This window comes from Anopheles darlingi, chromosome 2 (genome assembly GCF_943734745.1).
Source record: "Anopheles darlingi chromosome 2, idAnoDarlMG_H_01, whole genome shotgun sequence".
Lineage (NCBI taxonomy): Eukaryota > Metazoa > Arthropoda > Insecta > Diptera > Culicidae > Anopheles > Anopheles darlingi.
The window spans coordinates 8,486,772-8,501,682 of record NC_064874.1 but is presented as its reverse complement, the minus strand read 5'-3'; the positions used below and the strand labels follow the sequence as shown (position 1 = coordinate 8,501,682).

The window sequence follows — 14,911 nt, the reverse complement described above, 5'->3', positions numbered from 1 at the left end:
TGGTACATTTCGTTCGTCGATTTGGCCTCTGATTTGTCGCTGATGAAGAGATTTTTTCGTTTCTTATAACATTGGATGTGTCTTGTTCGATGGTTCTGGGCAGCCGCCTGCTGAGTTGACGCTGTGTGTCACAAAATCCAACGCAGAACGTCTAGTTCAGAGCACGGGCAACTGAATCTACAAAACGATTTCGTAACCCTGCCTCAGGCCGGTTCCAAAATAGCTCCATGATTCACATGGATGGTGTTATGTTGCGTCGTTCTTGCTCTTATCTGTATGTGGGATGAAATTAGATTTGGATTAAATGTAGACTGCCATACTAAAGCCTCGGCTAGACGCCACGCCTGGTAAACCATTAAGCTATGCTAGACATCTCGCAAAGCATCCATCCGATAGTGCGGAGTTCGTTCTCGCGGAACATTCCCGCTTCACACATATACCCAGACAGATTATGCCAACTAAGCTAGTACTTATTAACCTCATTGACCTAGGTTACGCTACTTACCATGCGGATGGTTTCACTGGAAGCGTAACCGAATACGTTGGAATCGTTCACCAGCTTCACCGATATTGATGGCGCGGCCTACGACGTACCATCATGATGTTCCAACAAGCAACAAACGGCCCAACCCGGAGGGTGTCATAAATGTTCTAGCATGCCGTCCTGTACGAGAAAAACACTTGCTCCTATGCACGGGAAAGTAGCTTCATGTTAAACCATTTTCCCCACATTTCGGGTGGTCGTCTCCAGCGTTAGTTCCACCCTCACCGCCAGCTTCTTAAGCCGTGGATGATTGCCATCGATGCCGCGGCACGTTGATGGTGCTGTTGAAATCATAAATCGAAGAAGCAGGAAAAAGGAAAAGTAAGACGTCTAGTGGCCGCGTCACCACTGATCACCACACCAGACCCCGACGAACGTTCGTTTCGAAGACTCTCCGGCACGATACGAGTACGAGAGGATAAAAGTACGAAAAACGTTCCAAAGGTAAGAAGCAGCAGCAGCAGCAGCAGCAGCAGAGATCAACGTGAACATCGTCAGGCGAACGGCGTGTGGGCACCACATGTGTTGCTGCTGCAGCTGCATAGAAACTGCATCTTCACGGCACCTCACGTTCGCCACACCAATGCCGCAGATGCGACGATGTGTAGACATTAAACGAATCGGACCTGGCCTTTGACTGCACACTGATCTTACGGCCACTTGGGAGAATCTTCTTCGTGAAGGTGAAGCCGATTTCTCGAAATGGAAATAAGCTGAACAATTGCAGCGCAACCGTTCCGGAGTAAGCCGATTAGAATTGATGCGCACGTAGCAATGGCAGGGGGCACCAACGCGGTGCATCGTAACGCGAAAAGGAAATCAATTGTCTACCACTCCCGCACGGCACTGGGATTCGCGAAACGCGCTTCTCTGATTTATATGTTGTGCATAGCTGTTTTTACGACAGATAAGATACCCGGGCATCGTTCCGTGGGTAGACAAAATGCTGTAGACCAACAACAAATGCTGCACACCGACTGTCGAGGGTAACATCTTGGCAAGAAAAATCGAAGAACCACCCGAAACCCAACACCAGGTTGTTCAGGTAATCCAACATACGTAAGTAGGTAGTGTTCCAAACGTACCCAACTATAGCAGAGCCTCTAGCCATGGGTTGAACGTAGAAATGACCTTCTGAAGTTATTACTTTCATCGGCTTATTATCTCCAGCGATGTCGTTAGGGTCATGATTGGAGAAAATACTCGTTGAATTACACTCTCTATGCCTCTGTGGTGGCTGGCTTGCTTCCTCACCGAACACACTCTACTTACGCATCTCGTGACGTACCCGGTGACGTCAGAACCGTGTGCGATACACTGGCTTATCACTGTTTTCGGTTTTGCCCACGGTGGCCGCTCAACCCATTGACTTGTTTTTTTCTTTTACTTTAAACAGGTTCATTTAAAGCATCTTTGCCTGCATAAAAAAGCGCAATAGGTAACGAGAAGTAATCTTAACGATACCATTGCACTAAGGAGCAGCTGTTGAATGTTTAACGACCGTGTATTCAAGAGGGGCGGTTCAATAGATACCTTCATGTGATGTGCGAGAATGCGATTAAATGCCACGAGGTGTAAGTGCATTGGGTGCAAGATTCACTTTTGCAACGCATTTGCTCTTGAACTCGTCATCTACAGCTCGTTCGGTGTTTGATTGCATTAAAGTTCTCCGTGTTTCTTCGCATCATCGCTTCGCATCGCGTATTTGCGATGTAATCCATAGCAAACACAGCCCTAAGATGCTCAACTGTTGATGCAACTGTTGGTCTGTCTATTTTTATCAAAAAAAAACCCTTTTAGCTCCGGATGAATCATGATCATGGCCGTAAAAGAAGGTTCAGAAGGGGGTGGTTGTAGCTCAAGCGAAAGGCCCACGCGGTACAAACTCTTGTCTCTTGTGCGAAGTTGATGCGAAAAACAAAAGCGAACGGATAAAGACGCACTGTGCGCCTTTTCTGCCGCCTTTCGCCGTATCATCTTCATCATTAACTTCCGTTGTTTTGATTTGTCTTTCTTCGCGAATCGCCATCGCCACAATTTCATCACCGAGCGCGACGAGGAGAAGGAGGGCCAAGATGCTCCGTAACTACCTTATGATGCCCGAACCGTACTCGCTGCTTGTTATCCGTTTGGAACCGTTTGGGTTCGGGGTGTGGATGAATGCGCAAAAAGGTGGAACCACCACCCAGGCCAGGCCAAGCCAGGCCAGGACAGGCGCGGACGACCATCAACGACCCCAATTTGCAAACGATGCTCATCTACGGACGCGCACACCGAACATGGTCATCAAATGGTTGCTCTTCTCGGTGGACTCCGGTGGAATCGGTGGTCGTGCAGCGCCTTTCTCTAGCACCAGAGCCGAGAGCTGGAGCACAAATGGCCTTCAAATGACAGTGAGATCTGCATCAGCGCACCGCGGTACTGGTGGTGGAGGTGCTACAGGGAGCTAAGCTCGTTGCCAAAAGCAATAAAAGGCAACGATGCTACGGCTATGGCCTGGGCCGAGCTCGCAGCATCACGCTAAATTGGTCCACCAGTGCCGGCGTGGATTTGTCGAAAACAATATTTACCGAAGTGTGGTTAATCGAGTTTCAAACACCCGTAACTCAAGTCTAATCCACGTCAATCCAGCACCATCCACGACGGGTGGTTAGGAGTATTTACATAATTTACGAGTTTGGCACAAGTGTGTCGTTCGTGGCACGCTACACGTGCCCAGAATTGGGTATCGATCAACCCAACACCGTGCGTGACTCGCTTGAGAGGGTGTGTACCTGTTTCTTGGTACACGGTGGAGAATGTGATAATTGTGTCCTCTCGCTGGTACACCGAGAAGTTTATTAGCAAATTCTCGGTACTGCAAGCGAGCATCAAGACCATTCTGCCCGTCTAAGGCCGATATCACTACTGTTGAGAGGTGATGCGACAGATTTAGATCCAATGGACACCATTAAACTCATCAATTCGAAGAGGAAAGCAAGTCAATTTTGATGACAAAGTACAAGGAATAAATCAATGTTCAACTAATTGAAATTTTTAGTACTAACTCTTAGCTAACAGGACTTTAATCGTCGATTAGTAGCCGTGATTCCGGGAAAGAACCAGAGAGAAGTAAGGGAAATTCTCGATCACCTTCGACCAACGAAATGACAGAGAACAGAAAATCTTCGAAACAGAAGACCGAACAGCTTTAAGAACTTTCCTTTCTCTGTGACCTAGGGTCAACGGTTGAAACACGAACTTCGTAGATCCTTTCACACGAGTAACCAGACCTTCTCCTAAGAAGGTAAGCTTGTTAATGATCCGGTGCTGCTGCTGTTGCTGCTACACCCATCTGTCCCATCGCTGTCGTTCTACCGACGCTTCCCAAACTGTTCCGTTGTTTTTACGCCCCAGTTATCGCTTTGATTTTGCACCTTCGGGTAATCTTTGGCACGTCGGTTCCAATTCCCTTTCGACGATGGCCAAAAGTATAGTGGTGCCTTTTCCATCGCTGCCTCGTGTTTATCTTTTCCCCAACCACGACCTTCCGCACCGCGCGCGCCCGGTGAGATCATTAATCATGCGAAAAACTTCTTCTCGCCGAGTGGCTTTTCAGTGCTTTTCAGTGTGCGCGCTATATTGGCACCGGTTCTGGCGGAAGAACGGCGCCCGTTCGCTGGTTCGCTGGTTCGCTGGAGTCGGTGTCGGCGGTTCGTGGAGGTCCTTGGAATGCAAATGGGCTTTTCCAACCTTGAAAAACCTTGTTTTTCCTTCCTTCCTTCCTTCCTTCAGTTCCAACGCATGCGGCTGGAATCGGCAGCTGACAGGTGAAGGCACATGGGTGATGGTGGTGGTGGTGGTGGTGCCCGCACCTCATGGGTGTATGCGCCACCCATGGACGCCACTAGGCTGACCCACTTCTTACCGCTATGGTTTCGTGGTTGCATGTGGAGGTCTCCGTCGCTGTTTGCTTTTCGCTTTTCCCTCTCGGTTCGCCTATCATCTCTGGGGGAGGGGGGGGGGGGGCTGGAGGTGGACCCCCGTTCGTACGCCTCGGTGAACCGTGACCGAGAGCTTTCCTTTTCAGCATCATACCCATCATACCAGTCCATCCATCCAAGCAACCGTTGGACCGACCGGAGTCAAGTTGCGCCAGGATTGCGAGCGAGCGTTGCAGCTCTCGACTCTGCTACAATTAGCTGCAAATTCAATTTTAAGTAAGCTCCTTCGAGAGTCCTCGTCGGGGCACGTACCAAGTACCAAGAACAATTACTTTCTTTGTGCAACATATTCTATTCTTATCAGAAAACCGATGAACATTCTGATCGGCACCTCGGGAACTGTTAGGTAGATCCTCTCTCTAGCACTCTCTCCCTCTCTCTGTCACGGCGTTTTCTCAACGCCATTACGGACACGGGCGCCATCTGGCACCGCCGTTGATGCAATCGCCGAGGAAAACTCACTCTTAATAGGCGGATAATATCGCTCGGTTTTCTCGCTTCTATTTCGGGTGAAACCCATCGGCCGCAAGCCGTGCGTGCGTGTGTGTGTGTGTGTGTCATGATCGGTGCGCAGCCTAGGGCAGCACGGTAGGCCAAGCCAGTCAGTGCCACTCTATAGGCGAGCGCTGGGAGAAAATCGACGTCGACGGGTCTGCCCGTCGGGGTGATGTGTGTCCACGGCCAATTTCACTTGGCAACGGCGGCCATACAGAGGCATAGCAACAGTCCGTGCAGCCAGCCGAGCCATCTAGTGTGCGCCTGCAGTGGCAGTACCAATGGTCAGCCTACTACTATCGAACGCATAAGGGGCGCATTTGGTATTTGGCGCGAGCGAGCTGTCAACCTGTTTGTGCCTTATCTGTTAGCAGCGAGTTAGCTTCGGCTAAGGAGCATCGGGGGGCCATACTATTTGACGAGACTGCCATGTTTTAATGTTTAATGGTCGTATTTCAGCACGATAATGGCAGTGTGTGCACTACGTTAAATGATAACGAAACGCTACGGGCGCGCTGAGGTTGTTCTTTTTTCCGGATGAATAATTTATTTCCCCTCTCTCTTTTCCTCCTACTCACCGACCTTTCTTTCTTTCTTTCTTTCTTGCAATAAAGAAAAGATGTTAAAAATGCATAACGGATGTAACGGGGTTCAAATGAGTTCGCTCGGTTTGCCATTCATTATCGATGCAGCTCACCGGCATCGCACCGACCGCATCCCGCGTGTCCACGGCACGGTTCCACTGCTCCATTATCACTCCAGCGCCGAGATGCTAATCCCCGGGCAAGGGGGCAAGGAGGGTGGCAAGATGCTGTTTACCACCAAACCGCCGCCTCTTTCTCGCACACGACTCCCTCCCGTTATCATTGGCTGCCCGTTGGCTGGACCGCAAGAAAGGGTCACCACCGCAAGCACCGTGGCATATTTCACACACCTGATAACGTAATCTCGCTCCACCACGCAGCCAATGCGACGGTCCGCTCTATCTACCTAGACGCAACGTGCAACGGATTCATTCGAAATTTATGATCCGGATTAAAGCAGCAGAAAAAAATGGCGAATTGCAGTCGAAATCCCACATCCCAAAGACTAATCTCTCGAATCGGAGCATCTGAGCAGAGGACATATCCAGAGATGCGAACAACGGTGATTCCGATACCTCTCTCTCTCTCCATCGGACAACAACCGTTGGATGCAATAATACATGCGTACGGCAACACAACACCCGCCGCGGCTACTGTTATGCCATCCATGCTATCTCTCTGTGTGTACTACACGAATTGGTGATGTGTGATGGTAGCCGTCGTGTGTGCACTGGCACAAGTGGTAGTGTGTTTCGGCACGCGAGCTCCACGGCGAAAGGGGTACGTAGCTGTCACGAGAGGACGGTAAATGGCGACGGTAAAGACGAACGCAGCACACACCTCTGGGACACTACCTCGTCGTATGGTTCGACGAAACGGTGACGAACGCACGGACTGTGAACGACTCACTCACGCGAGTCTGGACTGGAGACCAAAATTGGTCGTGTGTCAAAGATGGACACACAGATCGTCGGGGCCTCTCGCGTGCTATGCCCTCTCGAGTGCACTTGCAGCCTCCGTCCTGGGGGGGGCGAGAGAAGCTAGAGGTGTTTGAAACACGGACCATCGGGAGCGACCGTCGGCCTTGCCTGTTGCCTTCCAAAAACAAAACACAGCCAGGGATCAGCTTCGGAACGTTTGTATGTTTCTAAGCAAACAAAACCGATCTTTCGTTGAGCATGAAAGTACGCGCGGATCGTCGGAAACTCCGGTTCGGGGTTGCCGGAGAGGCATAAGTGGGTTGGTGGCGGTTGGTTGGTTGGTGGGTTGAGAAACAACGTAAAAGCAAATGTTGCGACGCCGTTTCTGCTCGTTCTTCTCTCCATTCCGTCTGTCCGTCCGTTCGTCCGTTTCCCCTCCATAGGCTTATGCTCTTATCCCCCTGGCAAACAAGCATTGATGTTGCGCTCAGCCGTCCCCGTCGTCGTCGTCGTCTTCTTCTTCTTCTTCTTCTTCTTCTTCTTCTACGCCGTTCGTTTTGCGTGAATGTGCTGGAGGCCCCTAAAATTGCCACAGGACGCCATCGAATCCTAACAAACGTTTGCTCTGTTTGTGTCGTGAATTTTGCGCCGTGAAGGTTCCGCCGATTGCTCTCGGGTTGCATGTCAGGTACAGGATAGAACGTAACGTGCAACGTTAGAAGAATAACAGGCCACTATCAGGACATCGGGACATAAATAATTGCCAGTTCTTTGTTATCAAACGCGCAACCGTGCTCCGGTATGCTAATGTATGTCAAGGTCAACGGCTTAGTAAGACTGTATGAGACGGCGGATAAACGTGAAAATTAGCGTGCATCCTGGCCATCAGGAGACGGCACATCCTACTGAAGTTATGTTCTTGCATGCCCATTAGCCCTAGCTAACGATTACATGAATAGCAACAATAACAATCGGAAAACAAATGGTGAGTAGTGTCTTGAACGGAATGAAGCATATGGAAGTGTCTGACCTCACGCAGACCTTGAATTAGTGTAGGTTTAGTATACTTTAAGTTTGCATATTTACATATAAGCTTACATATTTCAATCACATCACAAATTGCGCTTTTGATGTAACTTTTCGTTTAGTCAATTTTAATAAAGAAGAGTTCATATATTCATTTTTATCAGTTTTATTCGACGACTAAAAATAGGTGATTCGCATATGTATATTAACTTTTATGTATATTCTTTCATGTAAAAAAAAAAAATTAAAAACTCTGTTTCTGATAATATACTCACATATGACACATCTCGCATCGAAGATCCTCTACGATCCGTCTGACGCTACTACTAAGCCAGCACAGTCGCTGAGTAACGCGCTGTCATTAGGGCAAACTCGTATCCTCAAAATATACTCCTGCTCGCCTACGTTGGCTGTGAAAATGACATCATAAAACCACGAACCAAGCTACACAGAAAATAACAGTCCAAAAGTCCCGCGCGATCTGTCTTCATTCTGTCACCTTGCTGTCGAAGCAGGCGCTGTGCCGTATGACGTCACACATTGCGATGGCTTAATGCGTGTGTCTGTGTGTGCGTACGTGTTGTTTATGGTCAAAGCCATAGCCAAACACACCCAGTAGCAGCAGCAGCAGCAGCAGCAGCAGCAGCATAACCCGGGCGAGAGACGAGGACGAATGCGAGATTTTTCACCATTTTCCCCGTTTTTCCCGCTGTGTCCCAGTTGTCCTGATGTGGTTTGCCTATGAGACTGGAATCGCACCACCACCGCTGCCGCCGCCGCCACGTTCCTTCTTTCTTCTCCTGCTGTGCGTTGTGGTGCTCGTTTCGACCGCATATTTATGTTTCCCATATTTACTTGTCCATTCCATTGTTCTGCACCATTTCGTATGCCACACCAAACATACATACATACATACCCCCCGCCATTCGCTGCTGCTGCTGCTGTTGCCAACCAGTCTACGGCAAAGACAAACAATCGTCGCTCGACCAGAAGGCAGAACGGACGATGACGACAACGACGACGACGACAACGACGGAAGCCAATATCGCACGACGACTTCATCAGCCCCGGGAATGTGTCCGGGAAAACTATTTTCCGCGGAATCGTTCTAGCGGGCGCGACAATAGTATCAGCATTCGGAGCCCTATGCCTCAGGTGCCAACGCGTCGGGGCGTCTCCCGTGCGCCCTCGAAGTCAAAAATATACAATTGGAATCGCATCGCCGGGGCAACCCGTCGGTCGACGAACACACCGTTAACACGCTCGAACGGAACACCAAACCACGGGAACCATCGGCGACCGGGTCTCGGGGACTCGGCACCATCATTGTTCGTCCGTTCGTTCGTTCGCTCGTTTGGCTTTGCGCCGCTGTTGTTGTCACCGTTTGACGACGGGCTACGCGGGTTCGCCATTCTACATGCATACATATAACCTACTAACCTCGCTTCCGCTACCCCGGTTCCGTTCCAGTAAAAGGGTCGATCGGGCAGAGAGGCACCGAACGAGAGAGAGAGAGAGAGAACGAGAGAGAGAGAGAGAGAGAGAGAGAGCGAGAGAGAGAGCGAGAGAGGGAGCGAGGGAGCGAGGGATGGTCTCCCCTTCCACAGAACGTTTTGGGGGGTGCCATTCGATTGGTTCGATTGGAGCACTAGGCGAAGCCGGTTCACTCGAAACGCGAGCGATCCATTTCGACATGGCTCCACTCTAGCTCTAGCCTGACCTTCAAGGACGACCGCGCGCCAGCCAAGACCGGCTAGCGAGCTGGAAACGAACCTGACTGACGGACGGACGGATGGAAAGCCAGGTCGTCGGTTGAATAGTTGCGCGATTTTTGGTTCGGGGGGCCTCCAGAACGCGCCATCCCTCCGCCATCACTGGCCACTGGTATGCTGCTGCTGGTGGTGCAAGTTGCTATAGCCGCAGCTGTCTCGTGCGCTTCCATCGAGCGCCTTTCACGTTTCGCACGTCCGAGCGCCTCGTCGCCAAGCCGGGGATTCCGGAAGGCCCTGAAATAAACCAGGGAGCAGTACCGGGAAGCTCGTCGTGAAATCAAAGGATTGAGTGAAGTGTTTTTGTCGAAACGCCAAAACATGCCCTCCAAATGAGAGATGCACCGGTATACAGATCCGAATATTCTGGATTCTCGGGACTCTCTTCTAACGAACGAGCACGACAATTCCGGGAGCTTTACTTCAGCTTTTGATACAAAGCTACGTCCGCATGGTGCGCATTTTGGCAAAAAAAAAACAGATGCAATAGACCGTTTGTTAGACTAAATTGCGCTGGAACTGCTGGAACTAGTAATAGCACTAAATGTTGTCAGTATTAGTATGTATTAACGTAACTAAAGGGGTGCTTTTAAACCAACATCAGCATTTTATGGATTCAACTTTTGGCACTCCATTGGACATGGTTTTAGTCGAGATTTATAGAATAACAAACATTTAAATGCTGCATAGAAGTGTACTGACCAAAAGCGACAAAATCATAGTTACCATATCAGCGAATCACAGTTACATCATAGTTACCATAGGAAATTTTCCGACCCCAAAATTGTTCGACACGTTGTGATATCGGAATAAAGGCTATTAGTAAACTGAGTTATTTAATTATTTTATATTAATTATAGACAGAGCCAAAATCCCATGACATCATAATTTCTTGTTGGCCTCTTTCTCGTCTTCCTATAAACATTATGATGTTCTGATATGTTTTTTAATGAGTTTTAAACGATACAATTGTTTTATCGCTTTAATTGTTAGTGCGATATTCGATATCTGACCTTGGACAACCGCTTTCCAGTATTTCGTTTAATCAGTAATAATGAAATGTTAATGTTTTTGTTCCAAATTCCCTGCCCCGTACGTCAACCACCGGCTTATTACAATGCCCTTCGATCCCGAGAGCCATTAACAAGCTGTTTAATGCGCTAATGCATCCCTTTGCTTGAACCTGAAAGATGAACACTTGACCGCACCTGCGGTAGGACATCGGTGCGACGGGATGGCGTCAATCTGCAATCCCGGTCCGATCATATCAGTTCAGGAGCTTGCCGAAGAGAAGAAGAGCAACGCAGTTGGCGGTAGCGATGGCGTCGGCGGCGAAGGCGACTGGACGACGCAGAGATGGTGCGGATGCGCCACATGTTATTGACGCTGCAGGTGCAAGCGGGGGCGGATTGTCACCGCCAACCCTCTTCGCTTCACACCATCAGATCAAGATGACCGAACGCCCACGAAACGCTGCCGCCATCGCCACGGACTCCACGCGAGAGACAGAGGGAGAGAGAGAGAGAACGAAAGAGACACAAGAGTCGCACGCGAGCAGCTCGCGATTCGTGTCGCTCTCTCGTGTGTGTGTGTGTGTTTGTGCGTGTGCAAAAACAGGCCCCCACTCCCATTGCACCTCCCACCTCCTCTCTCTCCTCCCGCGAAATCGGTAGAGCAGCACACAAAAAAAAGGGAAGCAAAAAGGAAGCAACACAAAACGCATCGCGCACGAACCCGATCGCGGGGTGGCCTCTTCACTGCTCTCGTGACGTGAGAGGGAGGGCAGGAGGGTGGGTTGCTGCCTCCCTGGCACCCTTGGCCTCTCCCTGCCCTGTACACCTTCCGATCAACTGTCGCGGGTGTCGATTTTGTACCACCAGCCCCGGCTCTACTCCATTCGCTACGTATGCTCTTTGCCGTCATCCCTACCTACCTCTGCGTCGGTCTTTCTTTCTCTCCCTCGCAAACCCCGCACTGTCTACCCTTTTCTGGGAAGGTTGCATGGGGTTGGGCCTATACCTATACCTATCCGGTACAGAGTATGAGGTGAACGAAAAAGTTTATCGGGATTTTATCGCCGGAAAATGCCGCTACCGCGAAACTGATGGACACTGAGGCCTACCACTGGGCCAGCGAAGTTCCAATGGAACATTTTTTCGAAATCAAATGAACTATTCTATCAACCAAAGCGTAAACTCCGAGCATTAGGCTCAATTGCAGCACTACTACTTTACATGATGGATGTCGAATGAATTTATCAAGCATTTGAGAGGGTTGAGAGTTCACAGCAGCTACCACAAATGGATATTAGATGGGCCCATGTTGAAAACACTAACTTTGCAGTCACTTTAAATCATGTTGCAAATAAGTTTAACAGTCAGAGTTGGATAACTCTATTCACCGTTGTTGTTCCATAAGCAATTGCTTAGGACGAACTCTATTGAACAGAATAATTTATCGTGTAGGACAAATATTACGATTACTCATAGGTAGAATCACAATCTCCGTTGAACTTTCCTGTAGCACATGCACATGATTTGCATCTCAAATTGGATAGTCATAAATAATATTATAATTGGATTGTTCGTTGTCTTCATCCCAAAAAGGGAGAAAATGACGCAGCAAACGATGAGCAGTATGAGTTCCATAACAATTTTATCGAATTAAACAGCCAGTAACACTTATGCAACCATCGAATACTAGATAAAGATTGGTAGAGATTGGTAAAGAAGCATATAGCAACCGCTTGATGTCCTACTAGATGCCAATTTGATGTAAAATTGAAAAAAAAACATCTTTGCTCTTTAGAACACCAGGAACCAGTGGTTCCGTTGGAAGCAAAGCAAATCGATTTCATAAAACGTTAAACCAAAAACCAGATTTACTCCACCCCAACGAGTAGCGACTCATTTTCAAGCGTTTGTCTGGGGCAGCTTTAATACGGTGCCAAGCAGAGAAGACACCTTCGGCGACTGGAGGTCAGCCGCTTCCATCCCACGCACCACCGTATCCTGTCTTGCCGAAGGACTTGCTGCAATCGCGTGCTGGCATTTAGGGCCGAGAGGCAACAAAGGAGAGAAAACAACAGGACGGAACCAAAGGGTGCCCTATTAAAGAGAGCGAGTAAGCGGGGAGAGAGAGAGAGAGAGCAAGGGAATGGCACGCACGATTCACGCACGATCACCAAGTGTCGCAGCGGCTTACCACGCTAATCCTGTACGCCTCCCTCGTAATCCACCCTCACCCCCCTCCCTCCCTCCCTTCCGGGGGTTCTCCACTACTCACTGTTACTCCGATTACTACGAATCAACGCTTCCGGACGGCGTTTTGATGTGGCCATCGTGACCCCCCGATTCTCTTCGCCCTTTCGCCAAAAGGGTTGCAAACAGGAACTACGGAAGGGGGGGGGGGGGTTCGATCTATCCCGGAGCTCCCGCTTCCTAGAACCGCATCCAAAAACGTTCGAAGATCCGAACAACCATTGCTCACTCGCTCACTCCATGGCTACATCCCTTTCGCTCTGACTCTTTCTGGCGTTCGTCTTCTCGCGCTCTCTCCTTCTCGTTCTTTCACGCAGCACGTCACCATTTCGTGGTCATTCGCTCTCTCTCTCTTTTTCGCTCTCGTCGTCAGCCGAAACTCGTGTTTCGCTATGCTTGCCTCTCGCTTTCGCACCCGTGCACGTGTGCATGCCTGTCTGCTCGCTCGTTCACACTTCGTCTTCTCAATCACCTCGTGTGCACCCCGCTTGCTTCGATGTTTTCTCGCTTCACCGTCCGGCCCCTCAGACACACCAACAACTGGATGATGGTTGCAGAGGGGGGAGTTGCGCGGAGCGTCCATCCTCTCCCGAAACTAAACGAAAGTGTTATCATCGTGCAAGATGCGCGTTCCGGGGTATCCTCAAGACGCATTAAAAAAATGAATGAGAAAAAAAGCGGAAAAACCTGATAAACCACGCACGCATACACACAAACACACACACGCGGAGACTCGGGACAAAAACAATAACCGAAGTCTCGTGCTGCGTGCTGGGGACTGGGGGGTGGTGTAGACGGATCAGGGGACTGGGGTCGATCATCACCTAGATTCTGGGTCTTTCCTTATCTTTCCTTTATCAATTCCTCGTTGCGAATCACCGTATCCCGTTTGTGGTAGAAGGAAGGGGAAGGAGAGGGAGAGTTGGGGGAGGGGGGCTCGTTTCAACCTTGTCCCATTAGCAGTTCCTTAGCCGCGCGAATCCTTTGGACATTATTCACTGTCCAATGTCACCCCTTCCACTCTCCTTCCCCCCCCCCACCCCCCCCTTAAACCGTACGAAGTTATGTGTGGCGATGCTACAGCAGGTCCTCGTTCGCTCGGTGCCTCCCTCTCTCCATCCTCCTCGGGCATCATCGTCGTGTGTGTTTATCTTAAAAGGCGGCTATTTTGAAGCCAAACCATGTGTTGGTGAAATTGTGTCATACACGGCCGCGTTCAAATCCACCCCGCAGCGGTCGGGAGGTCGTCGAGCCGAGTTTTTTTAATGTTCTGTTATGTTTTTAACATTTTACGTGTTCATCTTTTGCCCACCTTTCGTGAGCATCTATCATATTGAATTGTTGCGCAAATGTGTGATAATTGATTACATCTATCATGTTTCTAAATGGCCATGCTTGGGGTGTTGATACAGAGAACGTGTTCTGCCAGCGCTCTCTTGGGCAGTCGTCGTCGAGAATTGCATCAAACCCAAGGCAAATAACGTTCGACTACTCATCCCCTTCTCGCCTGCGCCGTCCATCATGAAGGAAGAGAGGGGGGAAGGGGGCTGGTGTTGTTCTAAAACGAGCGAAGTGGAGGAGTGCAAAGAGAGGAGAGAGAGAGCAAAAAAACGAAGGTACAAAAAATACCTCCACCAGGCTACTCGAGCTGAGTCGAAGCCCAGTGTTGAGTATACGCAGCCAACTTTGACGTCACCGGTACGCGTCCGCTTGCTCTCCATAGCAGAGAGCGAGAGAGAATGGCATCGTGTGCGAGCGAGAGTGATACGTAGCTGCATACACCACATTCGAGTGGTCGACCGTGCCCAGCATAACCGCACAGCAGCCGAAAAGAGAGGTAGAGATTGCGGAAGAGAGAGAAAGGACGATGGACTGCTGCTGGTCGCGACGAGCCGTGGCCGCCACTCCTCGCCATTTTGAAAAGAGCCAACAACACGAGCACAACACGCATCGACTCACAGCTGTTCAGCATCTTCTTGGATGAGATTTGGCGTACCCCAAGTGGAAGGTCAGGGTTGTAGCCTGTGCAAGGTTAGTGTTGGGAAGGAGAAAAAAAAATCAGTTTTTATCAGATACTACGAGGACTAAAGTACGGTGAAAATAAGGTGAAAAGTGACGGAATAATTTTGTTAATTGAAAAGTGATTCCGATTAGTGAGGGTGCCATCTGCTCGCTTCAACCCTGTGTCGTTAAGAGCAAGGCACATTTCGGCACGTACGGTACAGGCAAGGCAGCACGGGAGCAAGCGAGAAAGAGGTACTCATAGAGGTAGAGAGAGCGAGCAGGCAGGCAGGAGAGTCGGCGCAATTCGAAAAGCGCAGTGAGTGAGT

General features: G+C 49.7%; 1 protein-coding gene across 2 annotated transcripts in view; it reads left to right on the top strand.

Moving 5' to 3' along the window:
- The first annotated feature begins 14,506 nt into the window (after window positions 1–14,506).
- The window catches only part of LOC125951147 (serine/arginine repetitive matrix protein 2), a 2,629-nt gene continuing 2,224 nt past the window's right edge, over window positions 14,507–14,911 (top strand). For both annotated transcript variants that reach the window (XM_049679774.1, XM_049679773.1), the window contains exon 1: window positions 14,507–14,911. This exon is cut by the window's right edge. The gene's annotated coding sequence lies outside the window, so the exon portion shown is untranslated.